A 15,943-nucleotide genomic window follows, 5' to 3' on the forward strand; every position below is an offset into this window, starting at 1 on the left:
CGCATTCTTGGAAGGGCGTGTTGACTTGCTCAAGAACTGAGCCTCTGAGGAGGCAGGAACTGTTGCTTCTCTTTGTTCTCAGTTAGCAGCTGAAAGTAATAAAACTAAGGGCACACGTAATAAATAACGAAAATAACATGTACTCTCTAGAATCAACTGTGCCCGAATGGAACTTTTTCTTTCTGTTCTTTCATGAAACCTCATCCTGAAACATTGTTGCGCACAGCCCAAAGGGTGTTCTTCTAGAAAGCAACTCAAAGCTCCAATGGAACTTTTTCTTTCTCTTCTTTCATGAAGCCTCATCCAGAAACATTGTTGCCAACAGCCCCATGGGTATTCTAGAAAGCAACTCGAGAGCACTCTGGGCTTCAAGGACATTCCGCAGCACACACCGACTGGTCTACCCATACCAGTGCCACAGACAGTGTGAAGTACTTGGCTGTAACTAGCAGATGATGCCTCCGCAGTTGGGTATAAAAATGAAAGAGCGGTCAACAGGAGCCCTTCCCTCCACTACTCCTCCACTCCTGCATACTGTGTCTTTACCTGAGATGAAGCAAATGTGGCTATTGTTGGAACAGAAGGAGCAAGAAACTGGACGAGCTCACCAACTCTTCCCCTTGCCTCGCAGTGTGCCTCCCTTCTAACAGATGTCACTCATGGTCTTGGAGCAGCTGTATCTCCATTCAGAATACGACTGTGGTACTACTAGGAAGATGCTAGTGAACACTCATCTCTCTACAGTCATCATTTACTCGCTAGCTGATGTTGAGTGGCATGAATTTTATCTCCCAGAACTTATGAATGAAAACTCCTTTGGAAGTATAGACAACAATATTGGCTTGAATGCCAATAGTCCCAACAGATCCAAATATTTGAATATGCCATTCCCAGTTGGTGAGACTACTTAGAAAGGATAGGAAGTGTGATCTTATTGGAGGAGGTGTGTCACTGGGGTGGGCTTTGGGGTTTCAAAAGACTTACACACGCTATTTCCAGTGTGTTCTCAGCTTCCTGTTGCAGATCAGGATGTGAGCTCTTAGCTCCAGGGACATGTGTGTGGGCCCTCTGCCATGCTTCCTATCATAATGGTGATGGCGACAGGCTCCTATCCCTCTATAACTGTAACCCCAGCTAAATGCTTCCTTTTATATGTTGGTTTGGTCATGGTGTTTTACGAAAGCAATTTAAAAGTAACCAAGACAAAAGTCCTAGGCACATATAGAAGACAAGATCCTACAGGACCAGGGTGAACCCTGATCCAATAACTACAAGGAAACCAGCATTTTGAACACTACTGGCATGTGAGGGTGGAAGCCATGTGACCTGTGATGGGGGGAAGGGGACAGCAGAGGCAGACAGGATATTTGCTTGACAAAGTAAGTCCAGGGATTGTTCGATGTCACCAGTTAAAGTAAAAAGGTTGTCCCTCTAGAGTCCTCAGCAAGGTCCTGGTCCTAAGACATAGATTTTTCAATGTCAGTCCTTCATAAATATCCAGAGAATGAATCTGTATTTTGCTAAGTCACCCTCTGCATGGTACCTTTATAACAACTGCTCTAGGAAAAAAATATACCAAAACCCCATTTGATGCTGTTTTCTCTAGTTCCAGGAAATGCATGTGCTTCATCCTGACAGACCTGGAAGGTAGTTGTGATGGCCATGAAAAGCTACCTCACACATCCAATTAAAACTCCGTGTGAACCCACAGAATTATCACAAAGTAGTCAAAGATTCAAACTCATAACCATACCATCTTCAACTCCATAACCATACCACACCTGGGACATCACATTGTTATATTGGGGTGTTTGGTTAGAGGTTCTCCTAGGACTTATTAAAATATTCTCTTTCTTCCCATTTACCAAAAGATAGAATCAATACTCTGCATTCATATCCAAGAGCCAGGAAGAGCAAAGCCAGCCATAGCTGCAGGTACAGGCCTCCCTGTCCTGCAGCCTGCCTTGGTTACCATGCCTGCTTTCGGGCCTCAACAAAAGTAGTTCTTCAAAACTGGCTTCACCTGCCAGGGTCATAAAGGAAGCTCAGAAGCAATTAGGTTCTTTTAATCACTTAATTCCACTTTAAATCTCTTCAGGAAGAAAGCATAATTACAGATCCCTGATCTGACTGGTCCTTGGCTGGTCTTCAATCAACTGCATTTCTGCAAGGTATTATAAAACACTTTGAGAACAGTCTCCTCATGATTGCATCCCTAAATTTCAAGTCCTTGGCTGAGGGGCAAGGCCAGGATGAAGTTTAGGTTCCATTCATCTCCCTTATTCTGATCTGTCTCAGTGCCACCCAATGCTATGACCTGGATCAAAAGTCTAAAGCAGTACCAAGCTCGTGATCATATAGTACCCAGCTCCATATCAAAGGTCCCAGACACACAACTCAGCATTGTACCCAGAGACTCAGCCGCAGTACCCTGTTCAGCTCAGTATGAATCTGTCATTTATATGCTGGGAATAAGGGAAATTTGGAAGAAACTGAGGGAAAGAAATAGGGATATTGTTTTCTCTGGGAGCAAAGAGCTCATGAAGACCATGTCCCCTCTCCACCTGTTGAACTAATACCTCCTCAGATCTCCCCCCAAAACAGCAACACTAAGTCCTAACCACTTCCAACTTCTATCCCCGTGTGTTTAGCACTCCTCCAACCTTCTACACACACCGTAGTGATTCTACTATTTATTAAACGCCAGATGGATGTGGGCTCCCAAGCAGCATACCCAAGATTATGTCTTCTCCTTTGCCAGGAGGATTTGTGGCTTCCAGTCATGAATGTGTTCTGTGGATAAGAAAGGCTCAAACCATGCCCACCTCAAGAGCAACCAGTGAAATCCAAAGTACTTGAATGAGTAAGTATAGGGTTAACTGAGTTCTGGCTAGTTGGGACAACTGGGGGACATGGAAAGGAGAGCCAGCAAGGTCATGTCCAGGCTTTTAGGTTCTGTCCATAACATCTTCCCCTCTGCAGTGGTGAACATCCAGAAAAAAAAATCTAGACTCATATAACTGGAAATGCATCCATTCAGCAAAAGCCCAGCCAAAAAATCCTGGGTATTTTCATTAGCCCAGCCAAGGAACTCTAAAAAGTGCTTAAATCTTCCACAACTGACCAAGACTTGGAAGGGCAGAAGAGGAGGCTTTGTTAGCTTTCTGAACCAAGCTAAATGAAGCAATAGCACAGTGCTCACTACCCCGACGTCCTTCCGGGGTAAAGGATGCTCAGGAAACTGGTCAGACGTTATTGCTGCTGATTCCAGATGCTGGGATTTGCACATATGACTGAGCGGAAATGGCTTCCGTCACCAATGTCGGTGGGCTTCATCCAATCTGATGAAGACAGAACCAATCAGTGAAGTTCACCTTTCTGCTCCTTGAACTGAGACGTTCACCTTTCTCTGTCCTGAGAATTTATCTGCATGTAAATATATTGAGCCTGAGGGCGGGAGGGATGTGGTGGTCACAGGCTATTTCTCTTCTCTTACATGGATCAGCAGAAGAAACTGAGGCCTAAAGATAATGAAGTGATTCTAGGGATATAGCTCATCAGGAGGGAGTTTGCTAAGCATGGTAGTTTGAGGGAGGTGTCTCCCATAGTCTGGATGCCAGTTGTATCCTTGGTTCTCAAATCAACAGTGATGTTTGAGGAGCCTTAGGAAGTATAGCCTGACTGGGGGAAGCGTATCACTGGGCAGTAATCATGTTGAGAGTTCATGGATTTGTATCATTTCTGGTTTACCCTCTCTGCTTCCTGCTTGCTGTTAAGGACATGCTCTGTCACCTGTACTGCCACACACACCTGACCGCCACCACGCCTGACCCCCACCATGCCTGACTACTACCACACCTGACTGCCACCATACTTCTCTTCAATGACCATAATGGACTCTAATCTTTCTATACGTTTCTTCTTCAGTCAGGGTGTTTTATCACAGCAGTATAAAAGGAATAACCACAGCAGGCACGATGCCGGGGCTCAATCTCCAACCCCCGGGGAAATGCTGTCCCTAAGGCGCATGGCGTGAGGCAGAGTCCAGGTAAAACTCGGCCACCATTGCACTGGTATGAGTAGAAACAACGAGGTTCCTCCAGGAATGGGGAAGGCTTACCTCGAGCGGCGGCTTCACTGACGATGTGTAATCAACAAGTTAAAAGTGTGACACTGACTGAGCTCTCTGACTGTTGGGAGACGAAATCCCAGTTCGAATGATTACAGGGGCTGAGTGGGGCCTCTGCATTAATACCAAGCAGCAATCATTCCCACCTGACAGCCTCACCTTCCAATTAGCTCGGTGCCCCGATTTCCATGTGACTGATCTCTGAGAGAAACCCGTGCATGCCTTGGGTCTGCTCCCAGATCAATACCGCCAAACAGCTCCAAAAGGCAAATCCTAAATGCATCTTCATTATTATTTCCAAAGGCTTTGTTTCCTTCAGAGAAAACACTCTCATTTTAAGACTTGACAGCCTGTAGATCACCCAAGGAAGAGGACAAAAATTTAAAAGTTATTAATGGGCCTCTCTAGGCAATTAAAAAAAAAGAAAGAAAGAAAGAAAGAAAGAAAGAAAGAAACGTGCCTCCCTCAGGTCCCAGTCTTGTCGGATGCTGCAGGCCAGTTGATGGCTTTTCTGTTTCTGAAAGATAATGCAGCCTTTGGTGCAGTTGCTAAAATGGTCCGTCAACCAGCAGGTTGTGTCAGCCTCCCCCCCCAAAAAAAACATAGCAATCGTCTGTGATTCTAGCAGTGGAAAGATACGTGATTAAGTTTACACAAGAGACAGCTGGGGGGAACATGGCAAAATCTGTGTTCACTCTCCCAAGGAGCTACAAAAGCCTGTCAGGAAATGGTTCAGACTGGCAAGCTAAGTGCATTTGCTGGTATAAATAAATAAATAAATAAATAAATAAATAAATAAATAAATAGCAAACCAGCCACTCCTGGAGAGCAGTGAGATCTGGAAAGTCCAAATTCCTCCAAAAGACAAAGCCAAGCATCAATTAAGACCTGCCCCAAATGCCCAGAAAAGAACCAGTCAGTGGACAGATGGGCTCTGAGCAGGAAGCAAGACTCTTTGTCCACGCACCTCGAAATTCCTAGATTTGGACTCCAGCCTTTTGCAGACTCACAGAGAACAACTCCAGGAAAGCTGTCCCGAGGTGTGAAGAGAATGAACAGCCAGATCTGTCAACGTTTTACTAAACGGTCTGCCCAGCAGCCAGCCTCACAGAGTGACTATTGGTGAACCTTGGTCTAAATGGGCTCCCCCAAATAACACTCATTTTTCTTTCCCCGAAGTCTTTAAAACTTCTCCCTTCTGCCCCATCTTTCCCCCGTGTGCCCTACTTTCCTACTCAATCCGCCCTCAGCCTGGAGGAAGGCTGGTGGTGTGGTTTGCACACTCCTTCCTGGATGCCTCGGAAGATGCCAGAGATGGCTTTCCTGGGGGTAAGGACACAGACAAGGCTGTGGCACTCTGACTGTCCTGACTGTGGGATCTGTAATGAGTGCTTGGGGTGTTTGAGAGCAGAGTCTTTAAAACCACTGCTTCCTTTTGCATCTCCTCTGATAGATGGTGAACACCGGCAGCATGCTGGAGCAGTGAGCTCCCGCCTCTCTGTCCCATGGCTTCTCCGACTCAGCAGCCTTCCTTTACGGAGGAAAGTAGAGGTGGGGACCGCAATGCAGGAAGGAGAGAGAAGGCAGGTAGGACACACCCTAAACTCTGGGAAGAAGTGACGAATGAACACAGTGCAGAACTTAGGCAGTTTCCCCTCCACTGTTTGAGGCAGAAGGCCCAGAGGGGCGCACAGTGGGTTTTATACAAAATTCCACAAGTGTAAGTTCACGCTATCCTCTGCCCTTCTAGGACACCCCATTCTCCCAAATCCTGTGATACAGAAGTGGACAACACGGCCTTGCTAAGCTTCAGCATCTCTGTCTGTAAAATGGGTAGTTACTCCTACTCTTTCTGCTCATTGCACTGGGGCGTCTGAAGAATTAAACAACCTTGTGTCTAGGACAAAGCTCTCCCAACTGCAAAGGCTGTAGTAGGTTCTTGGTTAGCCATGCCTCCCTGGGATAGACTATTGAAAGAACAAGTCAGCTTGTTCCCAGAGCCACTTGGCCCTGAAATTAAAGCAAGGGACACTGAAGGAAGACTGGAAAGGAAGCTCATGGGAGGACCAAGGTGCTCCAGGCACAGTTCCAGTCCTCCCCCAGGCATACGAGGCGCTCCCGTGAGCCTCAGACAGTCCACTGACAATCCATGCAGGCAAAACATCTTCCCCTAATAACTCACATCCTTTCTGGAATTCAGTTGTGAGGGAAACGAAAACGGAACGTAGAAGTCACCTCTGCCCTGGTTTTCTCTGGCCCCACCTCTATGCAGCTCCTTAATTGCATCCTGGATGCATGGCTGAATCTGTGTCCATCAAGCCAGTGTCTATAGGGCTTTGACAAGAAAACCAGAAGTCGGCCCTTCTAGGCCATCCAAAAGTGCTGACCTACCTGTGAATTGTGCGAGATCATTCCCAAAGCACACACAACATGGCCTCTAATTTTAAGCCAAGAACTATTTTTCAACAATATAAGTGTAAATTTTTTGTTCCCCAAAGAACAAGAGGAATTCCATGATTCAGTGTGTTTCCTCTCTCCCCCTTTCACTGGCTGACTGGGGAAAAGATGTTGCTCTAAAGGAGGAAAATGCAATCTATAAGACTACACTAACCACGAATTTAGGTTCTGATGACGAAAGGGAAGTCTTAGAGGTAAATAATTCAGCCTCCAAACTTCACTGGACCACACGAGCACAAACCTGAGGTAGTAGGTGCAGTTCCAAAGTGCAGACCTGTACTAAGGTAGCCAAGTCCTTGAGCTTGATGACTACCAATCAGGAAAGGAGAAGGGGTGGGTGTGGTTGGGGTGGGTGGGGTGTGCTCTGGCTAGTTTTATGTCAACTTGAGACAAACTAGAGTCATCTAAAAGGAGGGAGACCCAATTGAGAAAAGGCCTCCATAAGATCCAGCTGTCGGGCATTTTGTTAATTAGCGATCGATGGAAGAGGACTCAGCCCATTTTGGGTGGCGCTATCCCTGGGCTCTGTAGGAAAGAAGCCACATTGAATAAGCCAGTAAGCAGCACCCATCCATGGCCTCTGCATCAGCTCCTGCCTCCAGGTTCCTGCCCTGCTTGGGTTCCTGTCCTGGCTTCCTTCGATAATGGACTACAGTGTGGAAGTGTACGCTCAACAGACCCTTTGGTCACAAGTTGCTTTGGTTGTCGTGTTTCATCTTAACAGTGGTACCTCTAACTAAGATGGGGTGGGGGACTCAAAGTAATACCTTATTTCCCACTCTGGCTGTAGAGTCCACGCCTGGGGATGGTCCCATGTCACTTTGTCTTGAGTATGACCAGAAAACGTTCCTTGTACCCTAGCAGCAGCACCACAAACAAAGGTCATGCTTCTGGGTGGTTTGTCCAAATCTGAATGAATCTCCTAAAGAAAACCATGTGGTGAGCCAGCATGAGAGAGACTCTTGGGACACTTAGGTGTCAACACTGACTTTGACCTTCGTTAGTTACCTAACTCTGAGGAAGTCATTTAATCCTTGAACCTCACTCAACTTGCCTATAAAGTGGTCCATGAAAACACGGTGGTCACGTTGTTGTGAGAATATGAAGTACCCAGTCCTTAGTACTCAACCAAGGCCAGATAAAATGTAGCCATTATCCTTGTTGTTGCCAATGGCGACAGCTATATGGCTCTTATCTACTCTGTCCTCCAGTCCCAAGCCTCTTCACTGTGGTTCCTGATCCCACAAAAGTGGAGCGTCAGCACCTACATCACTGCAGCTGTTCCTGAGGAATCTGCTTCAGAAAACACCTCAGACTCCAGTGCCAAGAAGACCTCAGAAGTTTTCTGCAGGTTGGCAAGCTCTGCTCTGGGCAGGTGGCAAGTCATGCTGGGAGGAGAAGCTACCATCAAGCCTGCAGTCCCACACCAGGCTGGCATCGCACATGGCAAGGTCAGCCTGCCCGGTGGGAGCCCAGCCCACAATTCTATCTAGAAGGAGAGAGTGAGAGACGGTGTGAGAGGGAAAGCACAGGCTATCAATATCCTCCTTGGTCTGCAGGGGCCCTGGGCCACTCTCAATGAGTAAAGTCCCTGCTTCTTTGCTTTTCAGTAATGGTAATGTGACCCAGAACCCCAATTAGGCTAGACCAGAGCTCTACCAGTGAGCCATACTGCCATTCCTAATGTCATCGTCTTTAAACCAACGAGCATGCAGACATGGGCCAGCACTGCACAGGGAACAGTCATCCCTCTGCCTCTCTGAGTACTTGGATTATTTACTTGTAATATATTTATAAGTAATGGCATTTCTCCACCCACCTCTCTCCCACAGACACAGAAAGGAGGAGTAAGATGAAATGCTATTAGCCTCCCAAGAGAAAGGGATGAAGAAGCTTATATCCACATCTCTTGTGTGCCCAGATCTTAGAAAAGCGTTGCTGAATCATGCCGCCCTGTCCCCTGAAAAGCACACACATACATTGCTTATCAGGTATTTTCCTAGACCTGGATCATCCTCAACAGACTCCTCCTCAAAGGGTCGAATAAAGAAGATAATGCACGCAGAAGATATTACTCACTGTATCTTCTATGCTTCCATGCAACCATGACGGGAGATAAATACAGCTTTGCATTATGAGTCACACTCCTGAGAATCCTCTTTAGCATCCAGCTCAGTGTCTCGCACAGAGTAGGCACTTGAACAACATCTGCTCAATTAAGGACCTTCAACGGAGCTCAACCCTGACTTGGGGCCAGGAAGAACTGCAGAGTCTACCTACAAGGTCATCCCCCCAGTGGCTTCCCACTCAACACATTCACTAAGTCGTTCAGGATAGAACACGGGATCTGGGTGCTCTGTTTCTTTTCTCCTCACTCAATGTAGGTATTAGCAAGAAAAATTGATTTCCCTCTAGTATAGATCCTAACTCTGTGTGTCTCACTGGCTTTAGCAGATGGCGAGGATTGCAAGTCCTCATCACTTCTCACAGAGACTATTAACTTCGGCCCAGACCTACCCCCTTCACTTGCCAACCTCGCTGGGCCAGGATGACCTCAGCTGTCAATGGGATCCTATAAGCCTTCAGCCATAATCCTGGCAAGACTTATCAGCCATCTGAAATCCCCTCTGACTCAGAAGCCCTACCCCACCTTTCCTTGTCCAGTTCTCCAAGTACGTATCTTCCTTGACACCCTCCTCATGGTTCATTTTCCACTGGCACTGAGACCGGCCATGATCACCTCCAGAACACCAGGTCCATATCTGAAATGTCACGGTAGCTGAGACCCACATTGCCCATCTTCCTCTTGCCTACCTGGCTCCCTTGCCTAGTTCCTCTGCCTTGGAGCAGTTTCCAGTACAAACGGTAATGTCATTTCTGTTTATGTGTTTCCTCAACTTCTCATCAAAGAACTTAAGGTCTTTAAGTGAAGAAACCCAGAAATGTTATAAGAGCTATCATCTCGGGTCTAAAAGGCCAGCAGGCACATAGCTGGTGCACAGGAAGTATCAGTGGACAGACTAAACTAAGTGGCTTAATCCAATGCTGTCTCTGATGCTATTGAGTTTAGTCTTGCACTCTTGTGAATATCTATGATCTCAGGGACTGAAGGAGAGATGATAAACCTTCCAGAGGAGTGACACAACCCTTCACCTTACAGCTGTCTATACAGCCTTCCGGTTCACAGGAACTAAAACCTTCCTTTGAGAGAACACTCTCTGTCAGTTGTTTTCAAACATCACATACGCAGGACCTCTCTTACAGGCTTAAAATGGTTGAGATGTCAAATGACATTTTGTCCCTGTGTGCCACCTCTGCTGGGATTTACTATCGTAAGTTAAAACAAAAATGTAAATAGCAATCGTTGAAAATAATGTCAGCGTGTGCATTCGTACAAAGTGAACTACATTTTACATACCATGTGAAATTTGAATAACATCTGTGGTGGTTTGAATATACTTGGCCTGGGGAATGGCACATATTAGGAGGTGTGGCCTTGTTGGAATAGGTGTGGTTTTGATGGAGTAGGTGTGTCACTGTGGACGTGGGCTATAAGACCCTCATCCTAGCTGCCTGGAAACCAGTCCTCCACTAGCAGCCTTCATTTGAAGATGTAGAACTCTCAGCTCCTCCTGCACCGTGCCTGCCTAGATGCTCCACATTGATGATACTTGTCTGAACCTCTGAACCTGTAAGCCAGCCCCGATTAAATGTTGTCCTTAGTAGAGTTGCCTTGGTCATGGTGTCTGCTCACAGCAGTAAAACCCTAAGACAGTATCCTTAGTTCCGCAAGCAGTTGTAATTTAAGTTAATTTCGTGCTTTTGAAAATTGTACTCGAGACTCAGGAGAGTGCCACTCATGAGGGTCGGGTTAAGAGTCCTTTATTTATGAGTGGTCAAAACTAGGCATATGCCAGAAAAAACTCTTGACTGGGGAGAGAGGTAGGGTAGGATTTATGAAGCCAAAACAATTACATCATGCCAGGGGCAGGCAGGATCAGAACTGCCAAACTTTCAGGTCAAGTGATTAAAACATTTGGTTTTGTTGTAAAGCAGTGAGCTCTGCAAGGTTATGGGTAAGACTGCGTGAGAATGTTCTGTTCTACACAATGGCTTAGCTGGGGCTGGAAGCAGCTAGGAAAAGACTAGGGCAAAATGGAGTCACTCTGGGGACTTCAGTGATGACATAAGACGCTAAGCCTAGGGAACGCTAAGGTGGTGTATAGAAGAAACTCTACGATATTTGCAATTTTCCTCTAAATTAAATCTTATTTTAGAACAAAAGGATTATTTTATAATCTTCTTAAGAAAATAATGAGAATAGCGATGTGTTTCACATTTTTTTTATGTCTCTTCTGTGGATGGCTCAGTAAACAATGGCTGTGTTTTCATAACTCTGTCTTTAATCAATCTGTGCAATGTGCATGAAATAATAAAGAAAGCCCAGCTTTGTGGGGTTTCAGAAAATGGTTTGCAAAGAGAAAACCTCAACAACATTACTTTTCTTTGCTGTTAAACAAAAGTTTGACAAAGGGGCAATTTCTTTTTTGTAAAAGGTTTATATTTATTTCTGTTCACGTGTATGCATGTGAGAGAGTGGCCATACACTGTGTGTATGCAGGTACCCAGGTAGGCCAGATCCCTGGAGTTAGAGGAACAGGCAGTTATGAGGCACCCAATGTAGGTGCTGGGAACTGAAGTGAGTCTTTTGCAATAGTGACATACACTTGAGCCATTGTGTCATCTTCCTAAGACCAAGGGATCGCTTCCCCGGGGTTATTTATACTTCTCCACGCACAACAACAGTCAACTGTGTGCATGCCGACACGAGTCAGTGTCTGTTGGTCCTTGTTGTGCCTCTTTATCTGCCTGTGGTTTTGTGGTATCAGGCTTTGGTCATTTGAAATTATAGTCACTGAGTTATAAAAATCTTCCAAAGGTTGACATATTTTATTCTATGAGATTAAAAACATAATAACATCAACCTTCTCGCCAGAGATGCCTTTAAGGAAGCTGTCAAATCTATCGTGATGGATACAAAGTTCCCAAAGTTCTAATTTTTGCTTAAGTGCTGGAATTCTATCACTGGGGGAAAATGAAAATATAGTCATTTGTGCCCCCCTTTCAAATGACAGGTTCATTTTCATTCAGCTTTTTCTACATTTCTCATAAATATTTAAGTTGGAATAGCAATCCTTTGCCAGTCACTCAATTTTTTTTCCTCAAGTAAAAATAAATGGCCCGTGAAAAATTCTATTTCCATTCCCAACAAAAATGCACAAATAACTTTTCCTTTAAAAAAGAAAGAAAGAAAGAAAAGACCATCCTGTGTTGATATGGGACAAGCGTGTGCAACGTATGTCCCTCGTTTTTCCACTCAGAATATTAAAAATGTCAAGGGTTGTCATTCAAACCAGTAATTTCTACATCAGCCAGGCCATTCTAGAGTGAAATTGGCAGGTTAACTTCCTGGAGGAGGCTAGCTTTTGATTTCAAACCGATATATTTTAATAGGTTGGTCTGACACCAACAATTTTGCCCATCCTGTTTGCTTGCTTGCAATGGAAATCAACACCATGGAAAAGGCAAAAACATCTTAATATTACAATGAAAATAACTGTGACCTCATAGGTGCCCTAAAGGACATTAGGAGACCTTAGTGGTCTACAGACCAACGGTTGCGAGCAACTGCTCTAAATTACCAGCAGCACCATACTCCAAAAGACACCCAGTTTTTAAGTTCCCATAGCTAATGAAGCCAGAACAACATAAACGAGAGAAAAGGTCCCTTTCCTCAGAGTTCATGAAAATGGGCGCGCAGATATTAGAAGGGTAAATCAGCCTGTGTGATATAAGGGGGACCTCAAGGACAACAAGTCAGGTTCCGCAGTGGGAACCTGAAGCAGTGAGAGTATGCTGAATGAGGCCTCAAGCCAGGGGAGGTGGGAAGACTGGGATTCTGCGAGCCATGTCCTTTGGCAGAGTTGGTTCAGACAGTTTCCACCCAGCACAAATGCTTCCTTTGAGAGAGCGTTCTTTATCCAGATCCCGGGCCTTAAGCCTGCAGGTGGAGCTGGTAGACGGGGAGGAGGGAACTCAGGGATGCTGAGATGATCTGACTCCCTCAGGGCTGCCAGGCTGCAGTGTTGCCCGGGATGTCAGGAGGCTTCCGGAACTTAAAGCAGAACCAAGAGGCAGACAGAAGTCTTGGCTGGATACCCACAGTGGTCAACTTGGACAAGAGAAAGAACAAAGAGGAAAAACAGTGCGGGGTACTCCAAAGGGCTAAATATTAATGAGTAACCACTTTTAAGGGGCTCGTATTTTTCTTTAAGATCTGTTAGTCACAAAAGGTTAATTTTAAAGGGCTAATTTCCCTTCCGAGGGACTTACTTCTGTAATGTGCACACGCCCACAGCTTACAGATCTATAATGCTGGTTGTGTGAAAGGCCATCACAATTCAAGGGCAGACAGGACACTTGGGAATGAAGTTTGTACGGGGTCCTGTGCACCCGCACTGTCTGGAACTCCCACCGCTCACTGAAACACATCGGTATTCACGGTCTTCTGCCAGCCCCTGCTGTGTGTGTGTGCATTTCGAATGACACTAGACTTCAAAACTTGGCTACCTGCCCACTTAACTTAGGCTCTCTGTAAATGGTTTGTCCAGACCAGAAGCCATTACAGCCTGTAATATTTTTCTGACAAGCAGTGTTTTAGCCAGCAGTGCAGGATGCCCGGAATCCTAATGGCGCCCACTGGAGCTCATCAGAAGCATTATGGGTTTCTCTGTTGGCCGCTTTTAGCCTTGGTGCCAAATGACACAAAACCCCTCAGGCTCTGTTGCTACGCTCACATGGTTCTAAGCAGAGTACTCATCCTAACTTCCACAGAGACTAAAACTGACCCCTCAAAAATATCTACAAGTTGTCGGTGGGGCAGTGCCCTCCACTGTATAACCAATGGCATTTGGAGAAGTCAGAACCAGTTCTCATGGCTACTGGAGCAATTTTCCCCCAATAGAAGTGACGAGTGACAGAGCCAGGGATAAGGTCATTTTCCTTGCAGACCTGTCCACCGCACACAGGTAGTGCCATGACCATAGTATTCAAGACTGACTCACTGTTCCAGGTAACTTTGCAAGCAGAGGTGCACCTCACCAAGTCTTTGCCTGCAGAAGTTAAATAGGTCAGGAGGAAGAGACAGACATGGAGCCCAAATCAAGTTCCTAATCTCTTCGATTTTATTTGTTTTAACTCTCTAATGTAGTAGCTTACTCCTTCATGGTGGGCTTTAGGAAAGGTGTTAGCAGCAAAGGAATCACAAAGAAAACAAAGACAGTACCTCAGAGCAGAAAGTGTCAAAGTTTCATGTAGGAAGTGGAACTCAGGGTCTGTACCGGCTGATTTTGTGCATCAACTTGACCCAAGCTGGAGTTATCACAAAGAAAGGAGCCTCAGTTGAGGAAATGTCTCCATGAGATCCAGCTGTAAGGCGTTTTCTCAACGAGTGATCAAGGGAGGGAGGACCCAGCCCATTGTGGGTAGTGCCGTCCCTGGGCTGGTGGTCCTGGGTTCTATAAGAAAGCAAGCTGAGCAAGCCAGGGGGAAGCACGTCAGTAAGTAACACCCCTCCATGTCCTCTGCATCAGCTCCTGCCTCCTGACCTGCTTGAGTTCCAGTCCTGACTTCCTTTGATGATGAACAGAAATGTGGAAGTGTAAGCTAAATAAACCCTTTCCTCCCCCACTTGCTTCTTGATCATGATGTTTTGTGCAGGAATAGAAACCCTGACTAAGACAGGGTCCAATACAAGACAGGAAGGACAGAGCAAAGAAGATAAAGGGAAGAGGGAAGGGAGGCCTCCAGGCCAGAGCAAAGGCATCCTGCAGCAGAAGGTTGTACTAGTGTGGGGAGACATGTTAAGTTCGTGTAAGGAAAGTGGGCTGAAGCTTTAACAGAAAACTGAACATGAAGCTGCTGGACACTACATAAGTTAACAAAGGTAACTCCCATCACCCAGCATAGGGGTACACTGGGAGGGTGATGCATAGAACAGGAGAATACCAGCCCCGAAGACCTCAAAATAGGTAGACACTGCCTATGGTAGCCAATGGGAAGCCATATCTCCCAGCCACTGGAAAATGGGCAAAGATCACCTTCTAAGGACTGGGACCAGCATGCATTGGGCCCAAAGCTTGGAAGGACACGTTACATTAGAGCACCAACAGGAGCCTGGAATGGAATCGGACTGGAGAGCTAATGTTGTAGATGGGCTGGGTCGAGGAGGGATGCTTTAGCAATGGCTGGCACAAGTCCCGACGAGCCCAGAGAGTTACACAGTCAACTGAGGCTAAAATTGGGATGTGAAGACAAGCCAGAGGACTGGATACACTACTTCCCATAATTCATCAACTTGATCAAGTTCTACTCTCAAGACAAAGCAAATATAAAGTTCACCTAATCACAGGCGAAAGTTGGAAGGAACCTCATGCCGTGCTAGCTGACGGTTTTAACAGAAAAGGACTGGGGGAGCCAAATGAACACAGAGGCCACTACCTGGCACAAACACATTGATTGTATTGGCATGATGACCCCACACAAATAAAATGCAGCCTGGGATGGGACTAAAAGCTGCTTCTCTGGGAGTGGGCACCTCCCTTTGAATCAGGAACCACGTGAGATTCCACTACGTACCCATTAGAAGGGCTTCAGTTCAAAATACCAGCAAAACCAAGGATTAGGAGAAGGCAGAGGCTTCTCAAATCCAGTGCATTGTGGGAGTTCAGGAGAATCATTTGTCTACTTTGGCAAAACTAGCGATATTGGTTGCAATTCCTTTGACTTGGTTATCTCACACCTAGATATTTACCTATGTGATATAATAGCATATCCTTTCCCCCAAGGACTCATAAGTATATGTGTGTGTGTGTGTGTGTGTGTGTGTGTGTGTATGTGTATATGTATATATGTATATATGTATATATGTATATGTATGTATAAATCTATATAAAAACCTAGGGATATTCTATACGCTCATAAATAGGGAACTGTGATACAATCATACAAAAGACAATCAAAAAGTACAAAAGGAGGAAAAAAAGCCACTAGGCACTAAGGGGAAATCTAAAAATAATATTTAAAGGGAGAAAAGGCAGCCATAAAAGAATGCATATTATATGGTCCATTGATGAAGGTCAGGATGTGAAAGTTGGGGAGGAGCCCAAAGGGCAGACGGGAGTCTGGAGGTGCTGCTGAAGAAGGCTTTTGCTTTCAACTCGGTGGTGTTACCCAGCAGAAATACAGAGGACTTCAGAGCGATGCATTACACTGCACACATCAAAATATATCTCAAGG

General features: G+C 45.6%; 2 protein-coding genes across 4 annotated transcripts in view; one reads left to right on the plus strand and one right to left on the minus strand.

The window, feature by feature from the left end:
• Nucleotides 1-15,943, plus strand: part of Erich1 (glutamate-rich 1) — a gene marked incomplete at its 5' end in the record, with an annotated part of 52,793,804 nt that overhangs the window by 45,488,017 nt on the left and 7,289,844 nt on the right.
• Zmat4 (zinc finger, matrin type 4) overlaps nt 1-15,943 on the minus strand; it is a 430,441-nt gene that overhangs the window by 333,178 nt on the left and 81,320 nt on the right.

This window comes from Rattus norvegicus, chromosome 16 (assembly GCF_021556685.1).
Source record: "Rattus norvegicus strain SHRSP/BbbUtx chromosome 16, alternate assembly SHRSP_T2T, whole genome shotgun sequence".
Classification (NCBI taxonomy): Eukaryota; Metazoa; Chordata; class Mammalia; order Rodentia; family Muridae; genus Rattus; species Rattus norvegicus.